The sequence below is a fragment of the Salvelinus sp. IW2-2015 genome, linkage group LG13 (assembly GCF_002910315.2).
Source record: "Salvelinus sp. IW2-2015 linkage group LG13, ASM291031v2, whole genome shotgun sequence".
In the NCBI taxonomy this organism is placed as follows: Eukaryota; Metazoa; Chordata; class Actinopteri; order Salmoniformes; family Salmonidae; genus Salvelinus; species Salvelinus sp. IW2-2015.
In genome coordinates, this window is record NC_036853.1 from 5,981,956 (window position 1) to 5,996,164 (window position 14,209).

At 44.5% G+C, this 14,209-nt stretch overlaps 1 pseudogene; it reads left to right on the forward strand.

The window, feature by feature from the left end:
- The window catches only part of LOC139028573 (potassium/sodium hyperpolarization-activated cyclic nucleotide-gated channel 3-like), a 54,841-nt pseudogene extending 45,655 nt beyond the window's left edge, over positions 1 to 9,186 (forward strand).
- The last annotated feature ends 5,023 nt before the right edge of the window (positions 9,187 to 14,209 follow it).

The following is a 14,209-nucleotide window of genomic DNA, read 5'->3' on the forward strand; positions in this document are numbered from 1 at the left end:
AGAGAGAGAGACGAGAAACAGAGAGAGAAGAGCGAGGAGAGAGAAGGAGAGAGAGGAGAAGAGAGAGAGGAGACACAGAGAGAGACCGAGAAGAGAGGAGAGGAGAGAACAGAGAGAGTCAAGAGAGAGAGAGAGACACACAGAGAGAGGAGCGCGGAAACAGAGAGAGAGAGAAACAGAGAGAGAAAGAGAGAGAGAGAGCAAACAGAGAAGACCGAGAGGAGAAACCACATGAGAGAGAGGAGAAAATAGAAACAGAGAGAGAGAGAAACAGAGAGAGAGAGAGAGAACCTAGAGACAGAGCAGAGATAAAGAGAGAGAGAAAGAGACGGGTCCCCTCCTCAGGGGAGATAGAGAACAGAGAGAAAGAAAGGAGAGAGAGGAGGGATAGAGAATAAACAAGAGTTGTAGAGAGAGAGGATGCAAACGAGAGAAAACGCCTGCGCGACCCTCCCGCAGAGAGGAGACAGTATGGAGGCCGTGAGCGCGTCTGGCCGCGTGCGGCGCGGGCCCGACGGAGGAGAGAGAAAGCGAGAGGGAGAGACGCTAGCATGTTGACTTGACTAACAACGTATTAATGTGATGACCCTACATGCTCTGACTGCTAACACCGTATTATGTTTTGGGATGACCTACCTGTTTGACTAGACTAACAACCGTATTATGTGATGACGTTACATGCTGACTGCTACATCACAATATTAATCGCTGCATGAACCTAACATGTTGACTACTAACACCGCTATTAATGGATGATGACCTAACACTGTTGACTACTAACAACGTATTAATGCTCGATGACCCTACATGTTGAGTCCTTTTATTTAACCTTTATTTAACTAGGCAAGTCAGTTAAGAACAAATTCTTATTTACAATGACGGCCTACCAAAAGGCAAAAGGCCTCTTGTGGGGACGGGGGCTGGGATTAAAAATAAAAATATAGGACAAAACACACATCACGACAAGAGAGACAACACAACACTACATAATAAAGAGAAACCTAAGACAATAACATAGCATGGCAGTAACACATGACAACACAGCATGGTAGCAACACAACATGGTAGCAGCACCAAACATGGTACGAACGTTATCGGGCACAGACAACAGCACAAAAGGGCAAGAAGGTAGAGACAACAATACATGTGATGACCTACCAAACTGTCTGCTAACAACAGTATTACTGTGATTACYCCGGGGAGATGATTTCTGCAGCGAGGACAGTTTGTGGAGATCACTATTCCATTACTTGGTGTTCAGACATCTCTCATAGAGCTGTCAGGAGGTTTATAAAGACAGTTAACTGTCAACCTATGAGAGCAATGATAAATTGCTACTCTCTGGTACACTGAAACACTCAGACAATGCACTCTCAGGCTCAAAACACAAAGCGATAATATTACACTAATATAATACACAACAACTGTTCATAATCCTGATGAGATTGAGACGGAAACGTGTGTAATCTGTGGAGCCTCGACATCCCCGGTGTGCTGGAGGTTATTGTCATTGCATACGACAGACAGTATTTCTCCATGTGCCTGGAAATACTAGAACTGTCCTGTGGTCAAATGGCACGTTTATCACCTGTTTTAACACAGATCTGACAACGGTTTGACAGGTTGAATTTATTTGATAGTTAAAAGTAGTAGGCTGAGACATACATCTTTCTGTTCGTCCTGTTTCCACCGTGGTCCTCAACACCACCCCCATCCTCTTAGTCTTCTACAGTATAAACAGGTGGAGAAGTACACATCTTTCAATTAATCAATAAATCAATAAATCAACTAATCAATTATCGTTGTGTCTACAGTATAAACAGGTGGAGCAGTACATGTCTTTCCACAAGCTTCCTGCCGGCATGCGGCAGCGGGTCCATGACTACTACGAACATCGCTTCCAGGGCAAGATGTTTGACGAGGAGAGCATTCTGGGGGAGCTGAACGAACCGCTCAGAGAGGTCAGTGTGTGTCTCTGTGTGATCTCCACGTGACATCAAACCCGTTGTCACTATAGTAGTAATGACTGTTCCTGATTCTGGTTCAATCGTGTTTCAATCTCCACGTGACATCAGACCCGTTGTCACTATAGTAGTAATGACTGTTCCTGGTTCTGGTTGAATCGTGTTTCAATCTCCACGTGACATCAGACCCGTTGTCACTATAGTAGTAATGACTGTCCCTGATTCTGGTTCAATCGTGTTTCAATCTCCATCAGTGACTGCGTCACCAAATGACACAATGTTCCCTTTATAGTACACTACTTCTGAACAGGGCCCACAGGGCTCTGAGCTCTGGTCGAAAAAGTAGTGTACTACTTCTGAACAGGGCCCACAGCACCCTATTCCCTATATAGTGCACTACTTTTGACCAGGGCCCATAGGGTAGGGCACTAAATAACCATTGGAGAACCTCTCCAATTTAACGTTTCAGTCCACATGTAACGGTTCAGTCCAGACTCATTATTCAGTCCAGACTCAGTAATGACTCATTATTTATGAGTAGATCATCAGTCAGTCACAATTTACCAATTTTTTACCAAATTTACCAATTTACAAGATACATTACGGTTTTGATCCTCTGAAACACAGCCTTTATAAGCCACATGCATATCATGATATCACTAAGTATCTTGCTGGAGGCAGTGTCTGGAATCTTTTTCTATTATGAAAAAAAAATGTTTTACTTGATTTTTCCCTTTAGGGCACAAAATATTAGTGTTCATGTACTTAGAATTGAGTTTTTCTATTATATTACATATGTTCTGTCTTTGCAGGAGATTGTCAACTTCAACTGTCGTAAGCTGGTGGCTTCGATGCCTCTGTTCGCCAACGCCGACCCCAACTTTGTGACGTCAATGCTGACCAAGCTGCGTTTTGAGGTGTTCCAGCCTATGGATAATGTGGTTATGGAGGGGACCGTCGGCAGAAAGATGTACTTCATCCAACACGGGGTGGTCTGCGTCATCGCCAAGGGCACCAAGGAGACCAAGCTGTCTGACGGGTCCTACTTTGGAGGTAGGAAGGATGGATAAATACTGATCATCATTCGTGGTGGGTAAAATACTGTAAGGAGTAATACATTCAACACAAAGTTAACCGCAAACATAATACATACGTTGAACGAGAGAGAGGGAGAGAGAGAGACAGAGGGAGACAGAGAGAGGGAGAGAGAGAGACAGAGAGAGACAGAGGGAGAGAGACAGAGAGAGAGAGACAGAGAGAGACAGAGGGAGACAGGAATGCGAGCAGATAGAGAGAGAGAGAGAGAGAGAGAGAGAGAGAGAGAGAGAGAGAGAGAGAGAGAGAGAGAGAGAGTTCTTATCCCACAATACATCTATTTTGTTCACTATTTTCTCCCTGATCTGGCTGTAGCAGGACAGATGAGGTCAGAACAAAACTGTAAGCTCTAAAATTGCATTAAGTGCTCCATCTGTGAAGTTAGTTCAGAAAACACTGCTCTTTTTGTGTTTTATCATCTTCTGTTGATGAAATGATCATTTGTATGACTCTCTGTCCTCTGGTGCATGACAGTACATAGAATGAACCCAAAAAATACAGTCTGTGAAAAAAAAATGAAAAAAAGAAGACCTTTCATAATGAGAATATCAGCCATTTTGTAACATTTAAATGTGGGGGAAAAAATATTCATAATGTATTCTGTTTACCCCTTTTACATGACAACGGGGTGTGTTAGTGCTTCTCTCCTTTATCCTAAATATAATTCTATATTTAACATACATGTGGAGGACTAAACAAAAGCGGTCTGTTGACAATCTATTCTATAACTGAATCATTCTTCCGTTCCCTGCAGAGATCTGCCTGCTGACTCGAGGCAGAAGAACGGCCAGTGTTCGCGCTGAGACGTACTGCCGTCTGTACTCGCTGTCTGTGGACAACTTTAACGAGGTCCTGGAGGAGTACCCCATGATGAGACGGGCCTTCGAGACCGTGGCTCTGGACCGGCTGGACCGCATAGGTGACAACTTTACAGTACAGTCGAAAGAGGGGCCATCAACCTGGGATTGGTTTCCCTTCGTAGCTAAAGCAGTATGATATTCCTCTCAACAACCCAACACAGTTTATAAAATGAAGCATATTGTTGTTTTGGGTCAGTGAAAATACATAACGTGCTATCAGGAAAAAAAAGACGTTGGGAAACTCAGTGTGAGAGTCTTAGAGCAGGTCTACTGTACCTTCTAGGCTATTTCTCTACTGTTCCACATTTACCTATTAGTCCCTTAGCAGACGCTCTTATCCAGAGACACTAACAGTAGTGAGTCATTTAGCAGACTCTCTTATCCAGAGACACTAACAGTAGTGAGTCATTTAGCAGACTCTCTTTCAGAGCCACTAACAGTGAGTGAGTTTTAGCAGACGCATCTTTCCGAGACACTGAACAGTAGTGATCATTTTAGCAGACCTCTTATCCAGACCACTAACAGTATGAGTCATTTAGCAGACTCTCTTATCAGAGACACTAACAGTAGTGAGTCATTTAGCAACTCTCTTATCCAGAGCACTAACAGTATGAGTCATTTAGCAGACTCTCTTATCAAGACATTACAGTAGTGAGTCATTTAGCAGACTCTCTATCCAGAGCACTTACGAGTAGTGAGTCATTTAGAGAAACTCTCTATCCAGACGCCACTAACAGTAGTGAGTCATTTAGCAGACTCTCTTACCGAGACCTAACAGTAGTGAGTCATTTAGCAGACGCTCTTATCACAGGAGCACTAACAGTAGTGAGTCATTTTAGTCAGAACTCTGACCAGAGAGCAGTTTTTTCCTAACAGTATGAGTAATTATAGCAGACTCTCTTGATCAGAGACAACTTACAGTAGTGAAGTCATTTAGCAGACTCTCTTATCCAGAGCCACTAACAGTAGTGAGTCATTTAGAGACTCTTACACAGAGACACTAACAGTAGTGAGTCATTTAAGCAGGGATTAATATTGATCAGAGACTTGGAGGGGGTTGTAGTGATATTAATATTGATCAGAGACCTGGAGGGGGGTTGTAGTGAGATTAGTATTGATCAGAGACCTGGGAGGGGGGTTATAGTGGAGATAGTATGATCGAGACCTGGAGGGGTTTAGTGAGATTAGTTTGATAGAGACCTGGAGGGGGGTTGTATGGATGTTGTATTGATCAGAGACCTGGAGGGGGTTGTAGTGAGATTATATGATCAGAGACCTGGAGGGGGTTGTAGTGAGATTAGTATTGATCAGAGACCTGGAGGGGGTTGTAGTGAGATTAGTATGATCAGAGACTGGAGGGGGGTTTACGTGAGATTAGATTGATCAGAAGCCTGGGAGCGGGTTGTGTGATCGATTGCTTATTGATCATAGACTGGAGGGGGGGTATGTGTCGGGATAATATTGACAGTGACCTGGAGGGGGGTGTAGTGAGATAGTATTGATCAAGCCTGGAGGGGGTTGTAGTGAGATTAGTTTGATCAGAGACTGGAGGGGGGTTGTAGTGAGATTTAGTATTGATCAAAGACTGGAGGGGTTGTATGAGATTAGTATTGATCAGGACCCTGAGCGGGTGGTTGTATGGAATTAAGTATGATAGAACCTGGAGGGGTTTATGTGATGATTAGTATGGATCAGAACTGGAAGGGGTTGTAGTGAGTATTATATTGATCCAGAGTACTGGAGGGGTTTGAGTGCAGATTAGTATTGACAAGACCTGGAGGGGTTGTTAGTGAGATAGTATTAGATCGAGAGACCTGGAGGGGGTTGTAGTGAATTAGTATGATCCAGCAAGATGGAGGGGGGGTGTAGTGGATTAATATTGATAGAGCTGAGGGGGGTTGTAGTGAAGATAGTATTGATCAGAGACCTGGAGGGGGGTTGTAGTGAGATTAGTAGGACAACAGTCTTTAGTAAAGAGTAGGTCAAGTGTATTGCTGGATGTCCTTTGGGTGGTGTACCATTCTTGAAACACACTGGAAACTGTTGAGCCTGAATCGCCCAGCAGCGTTCCAGTTCTTGACTCAAACCGGTGCGCCTGGCACCGACTACCATAACCCGTTCAAAGGCAGTTCAATCTTTGTCTTGCCCATTCACCCTCTGAATGGCACATGTCTCAAGGCTTAAAATCCTTCTTTAAACTGTCTCCGCCCCTTCATCTACACTGATTGAAGTGGATTTAACAGGTGACATCAATAAGGGATCATAGCTTTCACCTGGATTCACCTGGTCAGTCTATGTCATGGAAAGAGCAGGTGTTCTTAATGTTTTGTATACCACAGGAGATTGGTGGCACCTTAATTAGGGAGGACGGGCTCGTTGTAACGGCTGGCGCGGAATCAGTGGAATAGTATCAAATACACCAAACACATGGTTTCCATGGTTTCCAGGTGTTTGATGCCATTCCATTTGCTCCGTTCCAGCCATTATCATGAGCTGTCCTCCCCTCACCAGCCTCCACTGTTGTATACTCAGTGTAGTTGCCAAAGCTACAAAAGAAGCAAAATGAGATCTGAAAATAACTAGGTAAGAGCAGTCAGCAGTTCACACACCAGGTAAGCTACTGGGAAGACAGACAGCACTTGAAGTAAATGGCCCCAGCATAACAAACAGTACTAGACCACAACATGATACTAATCCCTTCTGGAGATAACAGCTGTCCTCTAGCTATAGAATGAACCAAATGCATGTGAATTAGAACCTGGAAGGATTTGAACTGGCTGAATATGTGAAAAGAAAAGTGTGAGAATTCAAGTTGGCGATCTCTTGGCACATTTGACCGTTTTTAATTTCAGAAAGGAGGAATGTTATATCTCACTGCCCTGAGGTGAAAGCATTGTGTTAAAAAGACCCTAATTTAGCTGTGGTTTAATGGATAACAAGCAGGGTTTAATATAGCCTTACCAGCAGGACTCTCTCTAGTTCTGGTTCTAATATGACAGCAGCACCCAAAGATGACTGCAACAGTCGACTTCAGGTCATAAAATCTGCTCTCTGGGTGCTTTAGAAGGTATAGACTGTACAAGACAGACCCTAACTCTAACCCCAACCTCTTGCCTTTCCTCACATACTACTACTCTCTCTTCCTCTCTACAGGAAAGAGGAACTCTGTGCTCCAACACAAAGTCGCCCAGAACTCAGGAACTGTGAACTTCCAGGAGAATGAGATCATCCAGAGGATCGTACAACATGACCGTGACATGGCTATCCAGAGTAACATCTCTCCCTCGTCCCTGGACCTCCCATCCTCCACCTCAGGGGTCATCTGGGCTCCCCTGGTCCAAGGCCCCTTCCAGGCCGCTGCAGCCACCACATCGCTGGCTTTGGCCTTCTCCCACTCCCAGCTCCAAGCCCAGCTCCCTCCCATCCTCTTCCACCATCCTCTCCCCGTCTCCAGGTCGTTCAAGGATCCAGGAGGCCACCATTTGGAGAGGGGCGTGTTTGTGGGCGTGTCTGCAGCTGGAGGTATGGGCGTTCCCGGCTGTGGCTCCGGGGCTGCATCTCCGGCCGGTTCTGTGAAGTTCCGTTCTGGAGTGGACACTCCGATATTAGCCTCGTTTCGGGCGCAACATCTAGTCTCCACCTCCTCCTCCATGTCTCCTCTGTCACCTATGACCTCCATGTACCAGCCCACCACCACCACCAACTTCCAGGCCCAGCCCAGCGGAGGCTTTCCCTTCCCCTTGGGCCAGGCCTCAATCCAGGGGTATCCGTCCTCCTCCTCCTGCGCGGCCCAGCTCCACCACCACCACCACTCGTACAGCGCACCAAGTTCCCACCAGCAGGGGGCATCAGGGAGACCCACCATGGACTCGGGAAGGTTCTCAGCCCCCTCTGGTTCCACCCTAAGCCCTCTCATCTGTAGCTCTGTCAGCCCCATCCTGAGCCAGCTACAGCAACACGACTCCTCTTCCTCTCACGCTACCAGCTCTCAGCACGTCCAGAGGGGGATGGGCTCTGGTGAACATCAGGAGAGAGCAGGCCACCTCCTCCCCCCACACTCCCACTGTTCCTACGCCAGCACCAGCCCTAGCTACACCACCCAACACCACTGCTCCAGTGGGTTTCTATCTATACCTATCCCACAACAGGCCAGCCTTGGAGGTGGTGGAGCCTCATCCTCCCTGGTGCATCACAGTCTGGCGGGTCTGCAGTCCAGCCTCCACCCCACCCTGCACTCTGGCCTCCACCCCGGCCTCTACGCCGGCCTCCACCCTCAGGTTCTCCCGGTGGACTCTGCCCATTCTTCCCACTCTGCCCTAGCCTCGCTGGCCCAGTACGGATCAGGGGATGGCTCCCCGTCCTGCACCCCACCGGTGGCACCCAGCCCCACCATCCAGAGCCCACTGACAGGAAGGACGATGCTTCACCATCATCACCACAGCCATCTCAGCCAGCTCCACAGCCAACCCTCCAGCGCCATGGGCTCTCACAGTTCCCTCACCCCACAGACGCCATGCCCCGCTAGGGTAGACGAAAGGGGGCAGAGGGCAGAGTCCTTAGTGGATCTCTTCACCCAGGATGTCAGGACTATCTCCACTGTTTCCACCTCTGGCTCAGGCAGCTACCTGCCCCAAGAAGGGTCTCTATCCAGACCGTCTCTCTCCATACCTTCAGGGGGGCCTGGTTCTTCTCACTTCTCCTCTCCTCCCATGGCAGAGGGTAGCAGTAATAAACTCCCACGTCACACCTCTGAGTCACTACACTCCCTCGGGATCTGAACTTCCAACTCCTGTGAACCAAGGAGCACCGACCTCTTCGCATCCCAACCCCAGTCACCCTGCTACCCCGGCCAAGACATCCGAGGCAGAGTACAGACTCTCCAAACTCCCCTCCGACCTGTGAGGTTTAAACACACCCTCCTGCGATGTCTAAACTATGGGGAAATTGTCTTCGGTATTGGCATTGTGTTTTTTTAATCGCTAGTGTAGGTTTTTTAATTCAAGGAGGGTGTAAATGAGTGCATATCCATATTGGAGGAAACAAACTTGTACAAACATGATGTATTTTTAATGCAGAGTGAATGACCTAACGTAAAAAGGACAGAGTTCCCAGCGGGCGAAACCAGTTCTGGTTGTAAACGAGTGGTAATGACGTCATTTCAGCCATCTTTGCCCGCTGGGTTAAGTATTTTTCTACAGTACAATGTTACTACTGTACTATGTTGAATGTGGAGGTACTGTACCAATATGGATTGTTTGATAATGTTAAACTACAAGAAAGTATACTGATCAATTTCCAATAATGTACAATATGTATTGTAGCCTAAATCCTCACATTGTAATTTTGTCTTAAGGTATTTGTTTAAAAGCTGTTGTTCAGACATACACTATATATACAAAAGTATGTGGACACCCCTTCAAATGAGTAAATTTGGCTATTTCAGCCACACCTGTTGCTGACAGGTGTATAAAATCGAGCACACAGCTATGCAATCTCTATAGACAAACATTGGCAGTAGAATGGCCCGTACTGAAGAGCTCAGTGACTTTCAACATGCCATCGTCATAGGATGCCATCTTTCCAACTAGTCAGTCAAATTTCTGCCCTGCTAGAGCTGCCCCGGTCAACTGTAAGTGCTGTTATTGTGAAGTGGAAAGGTCTAGGAGCAACAATGCCTCAGCCGCAAAGTGGTAGACCACACAAGCGCACAGAACGGCACCGCCGAGTGCTGAAGCGCGTAGAGCGTACAAATCATCAGTCCTCGGTTGCAACACTCACTGCCGAGTTCCAAACTGCCTCTGGAAGCAACGTCAGCACAAGAACTGTTCGTTGGGAGCTTCATGAAATGTGTTTCCATGGCCGAGCACCCGCACACAAKCMTAAGATCACCATGTGCAGTGCCAAGCGTCGGCTGGAGCGGTGTAAAACTCACCACCATTGGACTTTGGAGCAGTGGAAACGCGTTCTCTGAAGTGACGAATCACGCTTCACCATCTGGCAGTCCGACGGACAAATCTGGGTTTGGCAGGTGTCCACATACTTTTGATCATGTAGTGTATTTATCTAACATTTTACCCTATAGAGATTATTTTTAAGTTCAGAATAACCAACAATATTTTTTCCTTTTTTAAATATGATTATACTTTCTTTGTGTATTGTGATAACATGTTGTGGAGGTGTGATGAACGTGACCCAAAGAGACCTGATAGCAAACTAAAGAACTTTGACTGAACTGCACTTTGTTTTTGTAATTTCAGAGATTAACTGAAAGAAGTCGATGGTCTTGTCTTCCACTATCTTGTTTCAGCCATATTGGACATTCTTGTGGATGTTTTCTATTAATATTTACGCTTACATACTATATAAAAACTTTTTTTTTTGCTAGCCTAGTTATCAAACATATTATTTTATCAAAACACATCAAATCAAATCAAATGTATTTATATAGCCCTTCGTACATCAACTGATATCTCAAAGTGCTGTACAGAAACCCAGCCTAAAACCCCAAACAGCAAGCAATGCAGGTGTAGAAGCACGGTGGCTAGGAAAAACTCCCTAGAAAGGCCAGAACCTAGGAAGAAACCTAGAGAGGAACCAGGCTATGAAGGGTGGCCAGTCCTCTTCTGGCTGTGCCGGGTGGAGATTATAACAGAACATGGCCAAGATGTTCAAATGTTCATAAATGACCAGCATGGTCAAATAATAATAATCACAGTAGTTGTCGAGGGTGCAACAGGTCAGCACCTCAGGAGTAAATGTCAGTTGACTTTTCATAGCCGATCATTGAGACATGAATGTATTAAGACATGAATGTATGTTTTTGACAAATGACTGGATTTTAAAGTAACAGTTTGGAAATGAATACAGTAAGCCTTGTGAGAATACAGTAAGCCTTGTGAGAATATAGTAAGCCTTGTGAGAATACAGTAAACCTTGTGAGAATACAGTAAACCTTGTGAGAATAGAGGGGGAAAAAAGCTTAAAACAAAAAGGAAATGTTAACTCATTCAGCTTTRGCTATTGATAGTCTRTCATGTTTCCTGCAAGGSACCTCYTCTGCCTACACACTGGGCTCTAAATTGTCATTTTTCATTGGTAGCAATGGTGYCCCCAACTTAAAAAAAGTTAATTAAATTAAGGAGCACCAGAAACACACGCACCTCTTCAGTCAGCCAGTCACCGAGCACAGACATTCAGTCCTAGGGGAGAACAGGCCAAAACAAACACACGCTTTCCCCCGACCTTGGCCGACATGGCAGTGAAAGCTTGTTGACAGAGATGTACTGCGCACAGTTTTCAAACCATTCTCTTCTTCTTTTTTAACGACTCCTACTATTGCAGTATGAACATCAGTCACATAATGATGACCTCGTTTCCCCAATGGACACAGAGAATATACAGACATCCAACTGAGGTCTGTGTGTTTGGTGTAATGACTGTACTGTACACAACCTGTGTGTGGGTATACAGAAAGTACAGACAGAGGCAGAGTGAATTGAATTGCAGCTCTTCGTCCATAACAACATGGATAGACGGGTAAATGAGGTGTTCRCCAGACCTAAACACAAGATAAACCGGAGATAGTGGTTTGTTCATCAGCCACCAAACAGAAGAGAACGGACTGAAACTTGGAGGGACTGCCTGGACTTGTCTGCCCCCCAAAAAGCAAATTTTAGTTTTCCGTTTTTAAATGTTTTCCATTGCGTGCCCTAATGTACAAGACCCAGGTTTAGCGACACGAGGGCGTTGAATAAAATGTATGATATAACTCCTGGGTGTCATTTTGCTGTATATTTTACTTTTGTTTCGTTGTTTTATGATTTAAGATTATCTATCCATAGTCATTATTTAAGATTTGACATCTGTTGAAAAAACTGCGGCTCCTCTTCTCCGTCATATTGTCATGTATTTTCAAGGTTCACTATATCCCTTATGATGAAAAGATTGTTCTGGTCGTCTTGACAACATTCTGTAAATCATATTGTCCACAGACATAGGAATGAGACATCTATTGAATTGATCAAGAGTTATCAACAATTGACTCTTATTTTGAAAAGGGGACTCTTGTTCTGAAAAGGTTGACAAACCTAGTCCCCTTCGATTTTCCCCAATCTCTGCATATCTATACATCCTGCTTGTTGTGTATATCATTTCATGTATTTATGTTTGACTTGTATTTATCTGCACCTCTGACCTGTTTAACTGACCTCTGACCTTTTTATCTGACCTCTGACCTGGGCATGACCTTGTGATTAGATTTAACTAATGAGAATCCAATCCAAAGGCCTCAGTTGCACACGCACACACCCCAAACCAAACATCCAGCCCAAAAAACCCACCCAACACCCACAAACCCCAAAAACCCACACCCCAACAACCCAAACAACAACCCAAAACCACCCCCCACCCAACCCCACAAAACCACACACACACACACACACACACACACACACACACACACACACACACACACACACACACACACACACACACACACACACACACACACACACACACACACACACACACACACACACACACACACGCACACACACACGCGCACGCACACACACACACACGCACGCACACACACACCACGTGATACTAGTGGTGGATCAATCTCCCATTGCTATTCCTCCCTCCCTCTCCTCTCCACTACAACAGAGGTGTCACGGAGCATTGGATTGAATATCAGACCAGATCTCAGCCTTGAGTGCACTCTCTCTGGTTATTGAGGCTACAATCTGGGATTCATTATATAGTGTTCTAAGACCCATTGGATATATGATGAATTTAGAAAGCCTATTGAACAGATTCCCGTCTTGATCCCAGATTGTACCTTTACGATGGACGCTTTACTGTGTTGCAGTGTGATATATTTCATGAATATTTATTACATTTGTTGCTTTTGGCTTCCCGTACCTCATAATTCCATGATGACCAATGTTGAACAAAATCATATATATATATATATTTTTTTTTTGGTGAGGGGGTTGTTATTGAATTGGATGCAATAATAAAATCACACTTCCGGTGAACGACTAGCGGCTGTCTTTGCTGTAGTGATTGTTTTCTCGGTATGAATGCGAGTAGTGGTTTATGACGTGAGATTTTAACATCTGTTGAAATGCCATTGGAAAGTCACAGAGCTTTAATCTGGATTATAATGATGTTTTTTAACTGCACGCTGTTATCTAGTGTTGACATTGCAAACRGAAAGGATTATAATTCTTTCATTTTTATTTCAGGCCATTCTTTCTGTCGTGTAATATTAAGAACATGATCTGACACATACATCACTGAATTTTTTTAATGGTTTCATACTTTAACGATTAACTTCTGTCCAACATAAAGTATGCTATTGTTTGAGTACCTTTGGTAATTGTGTGATTGCTGGTACCATTTTCTCTAATCCTCTGCCTGTAATGYAGCTGTTAGACCAGTTCAGAACGTACCATACCGTATGATTATCAWGGTCGTGTATCCCTAACATGCTAACATACACATTCTATTATATTTTCCTCTGTGGCTTTGATGGACAAACGAAATACATTACCGTCAGCCAGATSTGTTGAAAGTCGCTCTGGTACTTCTACAAACAGCCACTAGATGGTGTGATCGTGTTGCTCATGCTAGATTGATGCCTTTCGTACACGATGCCCACAACAAGTGGACAGATATTCAAAGCGTTTTTTTTTTCTTTTTAAACCATTGTAAAAAATTTAAAGAAGATCTCCCAACTACACAGACAGATTCCTGATATTCCTGTCTGTATTGTCATATCCCATCATATGAGGTACCCAAATCTGCATTCTTTTGGTCCTGAAACAAGCACTCTATCCATAATCTGCGTTAATGAAATATCATTGCTGTCGATAAACATAATACATCATTTCAGAAAAAGAGCCCATACTATGAAAGACAAGATACTGAAGAACATTTTTATTTTCCTTTGACCATTGTTTGTCACTGCTCTTCAAACATTCCTGTAATCCTCAGTCATACTTTACCTTTTTAGATTTACAAATAAGAGAAGCAAGATGCGAGATAGAATGATGCACGTGACGATTGTAGTTTACATATTACATACAATGGTCTAACAATTCTATACAGTCTTCAGTATACTGGATGAGAAAAGTTATAGTAGTAGGTTGGCTAGTTGATCAAGTTCATTCTCTGAGGATTGTTTCCCCAGTCATAAAGGAGGTCTCTGTTGGCCTACGGGACTGTCTCCTCCCTGAGGATTGGTTCACCAGTCATAAAGCATGTCTCTTCCCTGAGGATTGGTTC